General features: G+C 42.0%; 1 pseudogene; it reads left to right on the top strand.

The window, feature by feature from the left end:
* LOC100770268 lies at window positions 1-848 on the top strand (annotated as a pseudogene).
* Window positions 849-12,791: the final 11,943 nt, after the last annotated feature.

The following is a 12,791-nucleotide window of genomic DNA, read 5'->3' as shown; positions in this document are numbered from 1 at the left end:
ATGCCCAAGGGAAAGAAGGCTAAGGGGAAGAAGGTGCCCCCCCCCCCACCATCATGCAGAAACAGGAGGCCAAAAAGGTAGGAAATCCTTTGTTTGAGAAAAGGCCTGAGAACTTCGGCCCTGGGCAGGACATCCAGCCCAAAAGAGGTCTCACAGGCTTCATCAAATGGCCCCGTTACATTCTACTGCAGTGGCAAAGGGCCATCCTCTATAAGCAGCTTAAAGTACCTCCTGCCATTAACCAGTTCACCGAGGCCCTGGACCAACAAATAGCTACCCAGCTGCTTAAGCTTGCCCACAAGTACAGGCCAGAGACAAAGCAGGAGAAGAAGCAAAGGCTGTTGGCCAGTGCTGAGAAAAAGGCTGCTGGCAAAGGGGATGTCCCAACTAAGAGGCCACTTGTCTTCGAGCAGGATCAATACAGTCACCACCTTGGCGGAGAACAAGAAGGCTCAGCTGGTGGTAATCCCCCACGATGCAGACTCCATTGAGCTGGTGGTCTTCCTGCCATCCTGTGTTGGAAGATGGGGTTCCTTTACTGCATCATCAAGGGAAAAGCCAGGCTGGGACGACTGGTCCACAGGAAAACAAGTACCACCCTTGCCTTCACACAGGTTAACTCGGAAGACAAGAGTGCTCTGGCTAAGCTGGTGGAAGCTATTGGGACCAATTACAATGACAGATATGATGAAATCCGCTGCCACTGGGGAGGCAATGTCCTGGGTCCTAAATCTGTGGCTTGAATTGCCAAGCTAGAAAAAGCAAAGGCAAAAGAACTCACTACTAAACTGGGTTAAATGTACACTCACTGCTAAGTTTTCTGTACATAAATACAAACTTATCTTCCAGATAACACAAAGAAAAACACTGAAAGAAGGTGAAAGTTGTATTTTTTATTGCCTAGGGTTAATGTTCATTCCTGTATGAGGAGGTCAATATGATTTTTATATAGTTTATGCTCAGACTTTTTACACTCAAATATTGATCTGTTTTGTAGACTGGGGGTGTTATACATCAATCTAGTGGAACTGGCTCTTTTGTGGTCATGGCTGTTCACATGGTGTTTTTAAAGATCAGGGTTCCAGTAACAATGTTAGTTACACAGAAGCCTGCTTAGCTGTTGTGTATTGATTTTGTTTTAATGCTATTATTATTGGTGAAAAAATCTACCAATGAAACTAGTCTAGATAGAAATGTTAGTGGACTAACGTACTACTTTCCTTAGGCTAAAAACCTTCCTCTTTTTAAAGACAATGGTGATTTTCCTTGTGATGGAACTGAAAACTTGAATGTGCTGCATGTGGGTCTTCACACTGTGGATGGATGTTCTTCCTGTGGCCAAATAGTCTCTCCCTAGCACCTTCTTGGGATAATGGGAGTGCCCTTTGTGTTTTCTCATGCTTCTTCCACAAGCCCCAGACAAAGTCATCTTCTTTAAATAAGTGGATACATTCTTTGGAATCTTGTTCTTGGGTGGTACATATGTTGTCTTGAGTCAAAGAATACTGTCTTCCAAAAGATATTTCCGTGTCCTGACATTTGGAGCTGGTGAATATAACCATATAAGTATATATTAAAGGCTTGTTTTATTATCTATTTGTGTCCATGTCTGTCTGTGTATGTACATGTGTGTTTGGGTGTCTGTGGAAGCCAGGAGAGGACATCAGATCCCTTGGAGCCAAAGTCACAGGCAGTTGTGAGTCATGAGACAAGGGTGCTGCAAACTGAATCCCAGTCTCTGAAAGAGCAAGAAGTGCCTTTAACCCAGAGACAACTTTCCAGTCCCCGTCCCCTGCTTGTACCGTATTTTGGAAAGGTCTTTATCAATATAACTAATGATCTCCAGATAAGACAAATATGAATTATCAAGTAGGCCATAAATTTGAAAGTTCCTTGTAAGAAGAAAAAAAAAATGCCATGGAGGGCTGGGGTACAGTGGTGCATAGTAGGGGGTTGTGTTTAAGTGTCCAAGAGTGTCAGCCTCACCACCCAAAGAAGCAGCAACAAAAATGTACATAAAAAAGAGAAGTCTATATGAAAGCAATGGCTGAAACTGGAGTTCCCTGAAGTAAGTGCTCTCAATTATAGACTTCTGAGAGGCTCGTCCTTCCTTTACCTCAGTTTCAAACTTGCAGCATCTAGGGACTGAGAAAGAATTTATTCCCTGTGTTTTAAGCCTCCAAGTGTGTGGTTGTTCCTCCATGAAGGGACCAGCTTCCCTTTTGGCAGCCATAACGGCCGAACACGTGCTCTATGACCTTGTCTTAGTCACTAGAAAGTCAGATGCCTGCCTTGTGACAAGGAACCAATCAGAAGTTAGCTGGTGGTGCTATGCTTTACGACTCTGGGTGTACTTTACGGACAAGCACACAGCGATGACACAGAGCATAGCAACCACCCTGGGAGGGCCTATGGGCCATAACAACCAGTTGGCCAATCAACACAGGGCAAGCCCTCCAAGGCTGGAGGCACACCAATAGTGAGCCTGTGCATAACCCTAGACACTCCCCTTACAATACCCTACAAGATCTCTTGGGAAGCCCTAAGAGTTGTCTTTTGATAGCCATCCGCCATGGTGGGTGGGTGAAAGACCCGAGCTAACATGGGGTTAGCTCGTTAAATTACAATAAAGCCTCATGCAGTTTGCAACAAGCTCTCGAATCTGCCTGGTGATTGGGGTGACCGCAGTCGTGGCCTGGGACCCCGGATACCTGAGTTTTCCGGGGGTCTAACATCCACAGGGGTCTTGACGGGGTTCATTTTCATTATCTGCTAAGAGAAATTAGGAAAGAAATAGCAATGTCTTTTCATTCTTATTCCATGACTCTGGATAAATTCTGGGACACTAAATTTAAGGGTGTCTGTAAGATAGACTATGATGTAGTAAAGATCAGATCTCTGTGAAACTCCAATGACTGAAACTTGGACCCTACCGTCTTCCCCAATTTTCTCTTTTCTTCAATTGGCATAGCTTGTGGTGTGTGTGTGTGTGTGTGTGAGAGAGAGAGAGAGAGAGAGAGAGAGAGAGAGGGAGGGAGGGAGGGAGGGAGGGAGGGAGGGAGGGAGAGAGAGAGAGAGAGAGAGAGAGAGAGAGAGAGAGAGAGAGAGAGAGAGAGAAAGAAAGAGAGTTACATGTTTTATGTTTCTCCTTGAACTTCCACAGAGCATGTATCAGTTTTGGGGGTCAGCACAGGTCAGTTACCATCAGTTTGATTCCAGGGTTAGAGCCTAGATGTGAGTTCTGAGGTGGGCATCTGACACATCTAACCATTTACTGGGGTGGTGGCATGGGAATTCAGAGCAGAGGGTGCATGGAACTGTCCCAGGCAAATTCAGAGGTGGTTATAGTTTAGTTCCATACAGTCCACTGAGGAGCAAAGGAGGTGTTTTGGTCGAAAATGCTGAGAATAAAGCAGGCCCACAGAGAGAAGAAAAGCCTACCTTTCAAAACTTTTTGCTGGCTATTTCCTATCAGGAAAACACAAGTTCCCATTCTTTGCATACATTAGCTTGTCAAGAGTCCTAGGTGACAGAGAAGGGCTACTCATTCAGGCTCAGTGAGTCCCACCTAGGCCCTGTTGTCCAGCATGAAAATAGATTTCTCCTTCCTCCCTCTCTCTCCAGCCCTGTGAGAGTGACCTTGGGGTGCTCTGGGCAGATTTGACCCAGGTTTAACTTATGAAATGATTGGCACCAGCTCCCTCTTTATTCATATCAGTTCTATTCTGTTGTTGAAAACAAATAAACACCAAAAGCAAGCCCAAACAATCCCAGCAGGGGCTGAATCCGAAAGTTTCTTCAGCATACAAGGTTCTGAGCAGAAAGACTAATGTGACAAGTGTGCTTTGTGACTAATTCAGGATAGACTGTGGGAAAGAGGGGCTGGAGGAAGATGGAGAAAGAATGGCCCAGTCAGAACGATTAAGAGCCCTCTGTCCTACAAAGGATGACAGGGGAGCTCTGAAGAGGTAATTGGGCCCCTGATGTGAAGAACAGTCACAAATAAGCCGACAAAAGCCCTGCATAAGCCCGAGGCATCCAGCAAGGATTAAGCATCATTAGCTAACCTGTTAGCATAGAAGTATCTGGCCGGTAGAAGACAGCTCTGCGTTAACCCACACGCTGACCTGGGCCAGCTAACTGTACCTTTGAAGCAGGCTTTGTGGTTGAATGGTTTAGATTTCAACATTTTAAAGGAGTTGGGTTGGGGTGGGGATGGGACACAAATAATGAGTGTCAGGGTTCTGGAAATTCATGTCTTCATTTGTTTTCAAATCTAGTGCAAATTCTTGGGGGGAGGGTATTACAAGATCATCACAAGTCATTGCTCTTAGCTGCTGCTTTTGTTTTTGATTTACAGCTTCCTAGCTAGCCCCAGCAAGAACAGTCCTGAGCGTGAAGGCAGAATGCAGTTGATAATCCTGCCAGTGACTCAGTCTTTGGCGTACCACCATTGTGTTTGAAGGTCAGGACCTATCAGTGAACAGATGCCTGCCTCTTTTGGAGTTTATATTATAAAGTGTATCAGAAGTGGCAGATGCTTCAGGAGAAAATAGAGCAGGAGGAGGGCTGAGAAACAAGAGCTGCTCTTCTCAATGGGCTGGTGGTTCCTGTTATTTTTAGCTCACCCCCCACTCTGCCTGATTTACCCCTTTGACAGGTTCACCAGCAACCCTAAATGTTTTAGGAGTGGCAGTCTTACTTGCTTTGGGTTATATTCTATTTTATTGTATTTTAAGATTGTCCCACCTGTTGTTTGATGAGACTTGAGCTTACCTGTGCCAAGGGCTCAGCTTTGGCAATGTAGCCTACCTGATACTTCCCAGCTGTGAGAACCAGGAGTATCAAACCCATGTGCTCCCTACCCATATCTTCATACTTCAGAAGTTTGCCATAGGAAAGGACGGCTTTTGATCAGCTATGTGGCTACTGGGCCCCATTCTCTTTCTGAGGCTTATCATATAGAGCAGAGAGGCAAGTCTGTCTTCATAGTCAAGCTGATTGTTACTGACATTTCAGGAGAAAGAAAATCATGGCAGTTATGATATATTTTTCAAATACTAAAAAGAGAAGTTTCCACATGTTCTCTATGGCAGTTTTCTTCATTCCTTCCACCTTTGGAAGGGATGATGCTACAAGAAGCTGCCTTTGAAGTTCAGGGAATCATTTTTTTTGGGGGGGGCGTGCACGGGGGTGGCATGATCTGAACTTGATTAAACACTTCCTTGGGAGGATCTCTTTATGCTTCTTGGGGTTCTCATCAAGGTGTTCAGGACTAGCTATATAATTTAGGGACCCAGTGTAAAAACAAATTGTCAATAATTTCCTGATGATGACAACAGAACATTAAGCAGAAATGGGACCCTGCTGACCAGACATGAAGCTAGTCCAGTCACCACTTACTCCTATGTTTGAGTCAACTGGTTATTTACTATAAACATTGCAGACAAATTCATTTTGTATGATATACTTAAACAATTAAAGGGAAGAAGGTATATACACATTAAAATAATGTGTATCAGAAACAACCTTTAGTATGATAAACATTTTAATAACACAGAGCTAGGTTATAATCTGCCTAACCATGCACCGTTGGTCTGCAATAGGTGTTTTTCCACTCTTGGAAAGGAATATAGGGTAATGGAATAGAAATGCTGAAAAGTTCAGGCATTATGCTGGCCTGCCCCTGTTACCTGGTGGAACAGGCAGTACCCTGGTCAGCCCAAGGTTCCATGGGAACTAAGTCTGCATGCAGGTGCAGAGGACCCCTTTAAAAGATAGGCCCCTGCCCATTTACGCTCTGTTCTCTCTGTTCCCTCTCTCTGTTTCCCTGCTCTACTCTGTCTCCCACCTATGCTCTCGCTCTGTCTCTCTATGGCGACCGGCCATGGAGGTCAGCCATTTACCCCTGTTCCTCTTCTTAGTCTCCCCATTCTGCCGGGCCTTATAATAAACTTATAGTCTTATGTCTCATGTCTCAGCATTTCTCTTTTCTTCTTTTTAAACAAAACAATAACAAATGCCACAAACCAGATTTTGAGACCCAGTTCTTGATAAAGAGGGAAGTTAGGAAATGCATTCAAGTTTTGAAGACTTGGGAATTGTTGAGTTAACATGGGTTATTTTTCAAGATTTATTTATTTTGTTTGTGTGTCTGTGTGTAGGTGTGTGAGTGGATGCCACCTGTGTGTAGGTGCCCCAGGAGGCCAGAGACATCAGATCCCCTGGAGCTGGAGTTACAGGCTATTGTGAGCTGTCCACTGTGGGTACTGGGTACCTAATTTAGATCCTCTGGAAGAGCAGAAAAACTCTTAACCACTGAACCATCTTTCTAGCCCCCTTAAGGTCTTTTCTAATTCAGTGCTGCAGCTATTGATGTAGTAGGGTAGTTCTTCACCATCTGCTTGTATTTGTGGGTAATTGCTATTATAAGACATGGGCTGTGTCCACCAAAGCAAATACTCACTTTAACACTACTTCAGAAGAGCTCTCAGAAGAAATCGAACTCATTTTTAGAACTTTTGGTCTGGGGAATTGTACAAGGATAACACCAATGCATGGTCAGGGGTACACATGTGCTCATGTGCATTCATGTGAACACACATTCCACAGTTAGAACAAGGGTTGGAAAAGCATAACCATTTGGTCCAGAGAGACCTGTAGACTGTTTTTGCAAATAAAACTTTATTGGAACAAAGCTACACTTATTGCTTTGCTTGTGTCTGTGGTGACTTGGCACGCCAGAGGCAGTGCTGAGTAATTGCTATGGATTCCATTTGACCTGTGGCGCCTACAGTATTTGCTCTGTGGTCCTTTGCAGAAAAAAAGGAGTTTACTTCTTCCTAAGTTAGAGTCCTAAAACTGATGAAATATTCTGTGTCAAATAAGCCTACAAAATACATAGTAAAAGGTACATTTTTATTCACATACTAGTTTTTATTTAAAACCGTGCAAACAAGGTGATTATAAACATAATTTGGTTTAAAACATTGAAATCCGTTATTTTCCTGTAATTATAACTAACAGGACTGCAACCATTTACATTTCTAACACGATTGATTTTTACTTCTAGTTTGTTGTCTTTAATATGCAGGGTTGCTAAGCATTTAAACCATTGTGTATTTTCCATTTAATTTCTATAAACATGTTTGCAGTGTGAAAACTAAAAATAATGGTAACCTATCTGAAGACCTTTTGAGAACCATTTTGTTTCTAAGCATCAGTCATGTGAATTAGACTCTGGATATATTTCCTATTTTAAAGTTAATGTGACAGAGGCTGGAGAGATGGCTCAGTGGTTAAGAACATTAATTGGTCTCTCAGAGGATTCAGGTTCGATTCCCAGTATCCACATGGCGACTCACAAATGCCTGCTAAATCATAACTCCAGTTCCAGAGTTGACTCCCTCTTCTGGCTTCTATGAGTACCAGGCACACACATGGGGCACATACATGCAGGCAAAACACCCATACACATAACACTAAAATTTACAGAAAGTTATGTGATATGTTTAGCATTAACAGGGAATGTACTCAAAAGTCTAGTTTAAAATATGGACAAAAATGCCACATAGCAACAGAATTTAAATTTTCAACAGATGTTATTTACTTCCCAAGATAAATCAAGCAATTTACTCTACAAATAAAATATCAAGCACATATACTGTAAAGGAGTAAGCATATTTTCTCAACCTAAAAATAACCAAAAGAGAGAGAGAGAGAGTGAGCATATTCATAAAGTCTCTAGGAGAAAATATTTGAATTTGGAACTTTTGACAGATCTTGGCTGTGGAATTTTCACTTAGTATTTATATATTTCTCCAAGTAAATTGATAGAATCTCTCCTTGCCTTATAAAACATTATTTGATTAGGCAGTGAAAAGTTATTGAAGCCTACACATGTTTATAGAAATGAGTGTTATGGATAGTAACATCTACTTTTCAGTTTATGCAACAGATGTAGGAATTAATTTGGGGGTTTTCTTTCCTACAACCTGGTTGCTCTTAGACTGGGGGTTGGGGTATGGAGTGAGGGGTTGATTTAGCAATACAAATCCTCAAACTTGATTCTACCCACTTTGCACCCATTTGTCTAATTCTTATAATTTTGGTTGTGAGCCTAGCCTTTAATGGCTGAGCCATCTCTCCAGCCCTTGCCTAATTCTTATATGATGCTTTTTAATGTTACCACATATGTAGATTAATTTTTGTCACCACAGCCAGGGTACATTCTTTTTCCATAATGCAGATAAATTCCCTCATGGTTTCCTACCAGTAGCTGCATTCTTTCCCCAGTCTTAACCCCACGCAGCCACCATTTTCATATCCATAATAACTATTTTTATTTTGTTTTGAAAATGGTGTAAAGGAATCAGTACACATGTGGCTCTTGGATTGGCATCTTGGTATCTTTCACCCAGTGTGACTTTCAAGTCCATGGAAACAGTTGAGTTGCAAACATCTTCTTTTACATTGCTGCATCTTATTCCATTGTACAGATGGAGTACAGTTTGCTTATCATTCGCTTTGATGTGCCTATGCAAAGCATCGAATGCTTCCTGATGCATTTCTTCCTCTCTGTTGAATTCAGATCTCTAAGTACTCTGGACACAGCATTTTATCAGATACCAGAAAATGTAAATAGTTTCTCCCAGTCTATGGCTTATACTTTCATAATTTAAAACATTATTTTGCTTTTTATCACATTCTACTGTTAATATTTTTTTATTTATCCATGTGTGTGAAATACAATGGCATTTGTGCACCACAGCACACATGTGAAAGCCAGTGGACAACTTGTGGGAATCCATTCTTCTTTCCTATTACATGGGACCTGGAGATCAAACTGAGGTTTTCAGGCCTGGCAGCAAGTGACTTTATTCTCTGAGTGATCTCACAGGCTTTGCTTCATCTTTTGTTTTATAATAATAATAACAAATATTATGTAGTATATAAGTTATGTAGTAATATGATATACAAATATAATAATTATTATTTGGCTTTTCAAGGCTTTTCTTTGTTGCCCTGGCTGTCCTGGAATTTGCTCGGTAGACAAGGCTGACCTCCAATTCAGGGATCCATCTACTTCTGCCTTTCAAGTGCTGGGATTAAAGGTGTACTCTGCCATACCTGGTGCTCACTTTCACCTTTTTTTTTTGTAATAATTTTTATTAGTTCAAATTAGGAACAAGCTTGTTTCACATGTCAATCCCTTCTCCCTCTCCCTCCCCTACCTACCCCCACCCCATCTATCCTTCACTCCCCAGGCAGGATAGGGCCCTCGACGGGGGCTCCCAAAGTCTACCACATCATCCTGGGATGAGCCTAGGCCCTCCCCCATGTGTCCAGGGCAAGAGTGCATCCCTTCACGTGGGATGGGCTCTCAAGGTCCCTTCTTACACCAGGGAAAAATACTAATCCACTACCAGGGCCCCCCTAGAGTGCGGAGGCCTCCTAATTGACATCCATGTTCAGGGGTCTGGATCAGTCCTGTACTGGCCTCCCAGACAGCAGTCTGGGGTCCATGTGCTCCCCTTTGTACAGGCCAGTTGTTTCTGTGGGTTTCACCAGCCTGGTACTGACCCCTTTGATCTTCATCCCTCCCTCTCTGCAACTAAGTTCCAGAGTTCAGATCAGTGTATATCTGTGGCTGTCTGCCTCTGCTTCCATCAGCCACTGGATGAGGGCTCTAGGATTGCATATAAAGTAGTCATCAGTCTCATTATAGGGGAAGGGCATTTAGGTTGTCCTCTCCACCATTGTCTAGATTGTCAGTTCGTGTCATCCTTGTAGGTCTCTGGAAATCTCCATAGTGCCAGATCTCTCCTCGGACCTATACTGGCTCCCTCTAATATGGTATCTCTCATCCTGCTCTCCTTTATTCTTCCTCCAACTCAATATTTCTGCTCCTCCATATCCTCCTCACCTCTCCTCATCTCCTCCTTTCATTCTGGCAGCTCCCCCTCCCCTCCCCTTATGCTCCCATTGAGCTCAGGATTTACTGCCCCATGCATTTTCCCCTTAGAATCCTTCTTGTTTCCTAGTTTCTTTGGTGAAGAGGATTATAGGCTGGTAATCCTTTGCTCTATGTCTAAAATTCATATATGAGTGAGTACATACCATGTTTGTCTTTTTGTGACTGGGTTACCTCACTCAGGATGGTTTCTTCTAGTTCCATCCATTTGTCTTCGAATTCCAAGATTCCATTGCTTTTTTCTGCTGAGTAGTACTCCACTGTATACATGTACCACATTTTCTCAATCCATTCTTCAGTTGAGGGGCATCTAGGTTGCATCCAGGTTCTGGCTAATACAAACAATGTTGCTATGAACATGGTTGAACATATGTCCTTGTTGTATGAACGTCTCCTTTGCCTTGCAGAAGCTTCTCAGTTTCAGGAGGTCCCATTTATTAATTGCAGATCTCAATGTCTGTGCTACTGGTGTAATGTTCAGGAAGCAGTCTCCTGTGCCAATTTGTTCAAGGGTATCTCCCACTTTCTCAAGTAATCAGAAATATTACTTTCACCTTTTTAATGGTCTTTTAGAGTAGGTTTTCTTTTTGAAAGAATTATGTTGTATACATATTTCCTTATGTGGGTTTGTGCACATGTGTGTGTAGGTGGCTGTGGAGTCTAAAAGAAGGCATCAAACTCCCTGGAACTTGGGTTATAGACATCTATGGTCAAAATACAGGATATTATTTCAGTTTTCTGCTGTTTTCTGAGAGTTTGGTTTTGGCGATAGTTACATGGGCTGCTAGAAGAATGTGTATCCTTTAGCGTTGGGCTGAAATATTCTGTAGAAGTCTGTTAGGTCCATTTGATTTATAGTGTTTAACTTCAGTGATTCTCTGCTTGGCTATTGTCTGGATGGCTCATCAAAGTTACTATTATTGTGTTGGGGTGACTCTGGTTTAAATTTACTGTCCATTTTATGAGACTGCATACTCTTGTGTTTGCTGTGTACATATACAGAACTATAATATTTTCCTGGTGAATTATTCTCCTAATGAGTATGACATGACCTTCCTATTTCTCCCGACATGTTCTGTCAGCTACTAGAATGGCTACATCAGCTTAAGCCCTCATTTCCTTTATTTGGAATACCTTTTTCTATCCTATGACTCTAATGTGTTGTTTGTCATTGATGGGGAGATATGTTCTTGCAGGCAACAGAAAGATGGATTCCGTTTTCTGCTCCAATCTGCTAGACTGCATCTTTTTACTGGGAAAATTGAGACAATTTATATCAAGAGTTATTGAAAGTTGAGTCTTGCCTTTTGTCATTTTGTTGATTTTGAAGATTTTCTTAGGCACTTTTGATCATTTATCCTGATATTATTTATTCCTGTGATTTGTTGATTGCATTTATCATTCTCTTCAGCCTGAAGTATTCTTACCACCTTTCTCCGTAGAGATAGATTATAGTGGTCATAAATTCTTTAATGTTCTTATCCTGGGAAGATTTTTTTCTCTTTCAATTTTATTATTTATTTTTGACAGAGTCTTACTATGTAGCTCTGGCTGTCTGGAATTCACTATATAGATCAGACTGGCCTTGAAATCAGAAAGATCCTTCTGCCTCTGCCTCCAAAGAGCTGGGATTAAAGGCATATGTCACTGCACCTGGCACCTGTCTTCTCTCTCAAATTTAACATAGTTATTCTGGGTGTAATAGTCTGGGTTGACAACTATGGTCATGTAGAACTTGGGATTTATTTTACTAGGTACCTTTGGCTTTTGAAGTTTCTATCTAGGGACTGCAGACATGGCTCAGTAGTTAAGAGTATTTGCTGCTCCTACAGAGGATGGAAGTTCAGTTCCCAATTCGCAACTTCCTGTAACTAATGTTCTAAGAAATCCAACACCTCCACACCCCCTTCCAAATTAATGTGGCTTTCTCTTTCACCACTGTTGTTACTTACACACACACACACACACACAAAAAAAAAAAACCTCCCCCAAACTATGGAACATGTTCAGTGCTGCCTGCAGTTATATTTTATAGGGCTGGCCACTTGTTATTGGATAATCAATTGCGGGCCTCATCCCTGGGAAGATGAATTCTCCCATTCTCAGCAGTTGTTAATTGTCTTTAGTTCTCTCCATCTAGAGATGAGAATTGGTGAGTTTTCTCTATCTATGTTGGATATCAATTGTTGGAATTGTTCAGGTCTTGTTTAGGCAGCCATGTGTTGAGGGTCCATGGTGGAGCTTCCTAGTCATCTAGAAGACACTGTCTCACAGCAGAATTCCAGGTCTTCTGGCTCTTGGGATCTTTCTTCCCCCTCTCCTGTGATGTTCCCTGAGCCTTAGGTGCAGGAGTTGTGTTGTAGATGTATCCAATGGGGTACGTGTTCCAAGGATAGTTGTTCTGTGCATTTTGACTAGCTGTAGCTTTCTTTTATGGTATCCTTCTGTTCCAATGAGAAGCTTCTTTGATTAGGGGTGAAATTTATATTTACAAGTGTGTAGCTGGAACTTTTCTATTTCACCTACCAGTTCCATATCTGCTTATAAAATAATCATTCAGAGGCTTAATATTAACTATAATTGTTTGTCCAATGGCCCAGGCTTATTACTGGCTAGCTTTTATATTTAAATGAACTCATTTCTATTAATCTGGTATAGCCACGTGGCCCTTGGCTTACCAGTGTGTTCTGGCATGTTGTTCTATGTGTAGCTGGATGGCATCTCTCTTGATCCCGTCTTCTTTCTCCATGTATCTCTGGATTTCCTGCCTAGCTATATTCTGCTCTGCCATAGGCCAAAGCAGCTTTATTCAATCAAT

Source organism: Cricetulus griseus, chromosome 2, assembly GCF_003668045.3.
Source record: "Cricetulus griseus strain 17A/GY chromosome 2, alternate assembly CriGri-PICRH-1.0, whole genome shotgun sequence".
In the NCBI taxonomy this organism is placed as follows: Eukaryota; Metazoa; Chordata; class Mammalia; order Rodentia; family Cricetidae; genus Cricetulus; species Cricetulus griseus.
The sequence above is the reverse complement of the archived record's forward strand: the minus strand, read 5'-3'. Positions and strand labels throughout refer to the sequence as shown.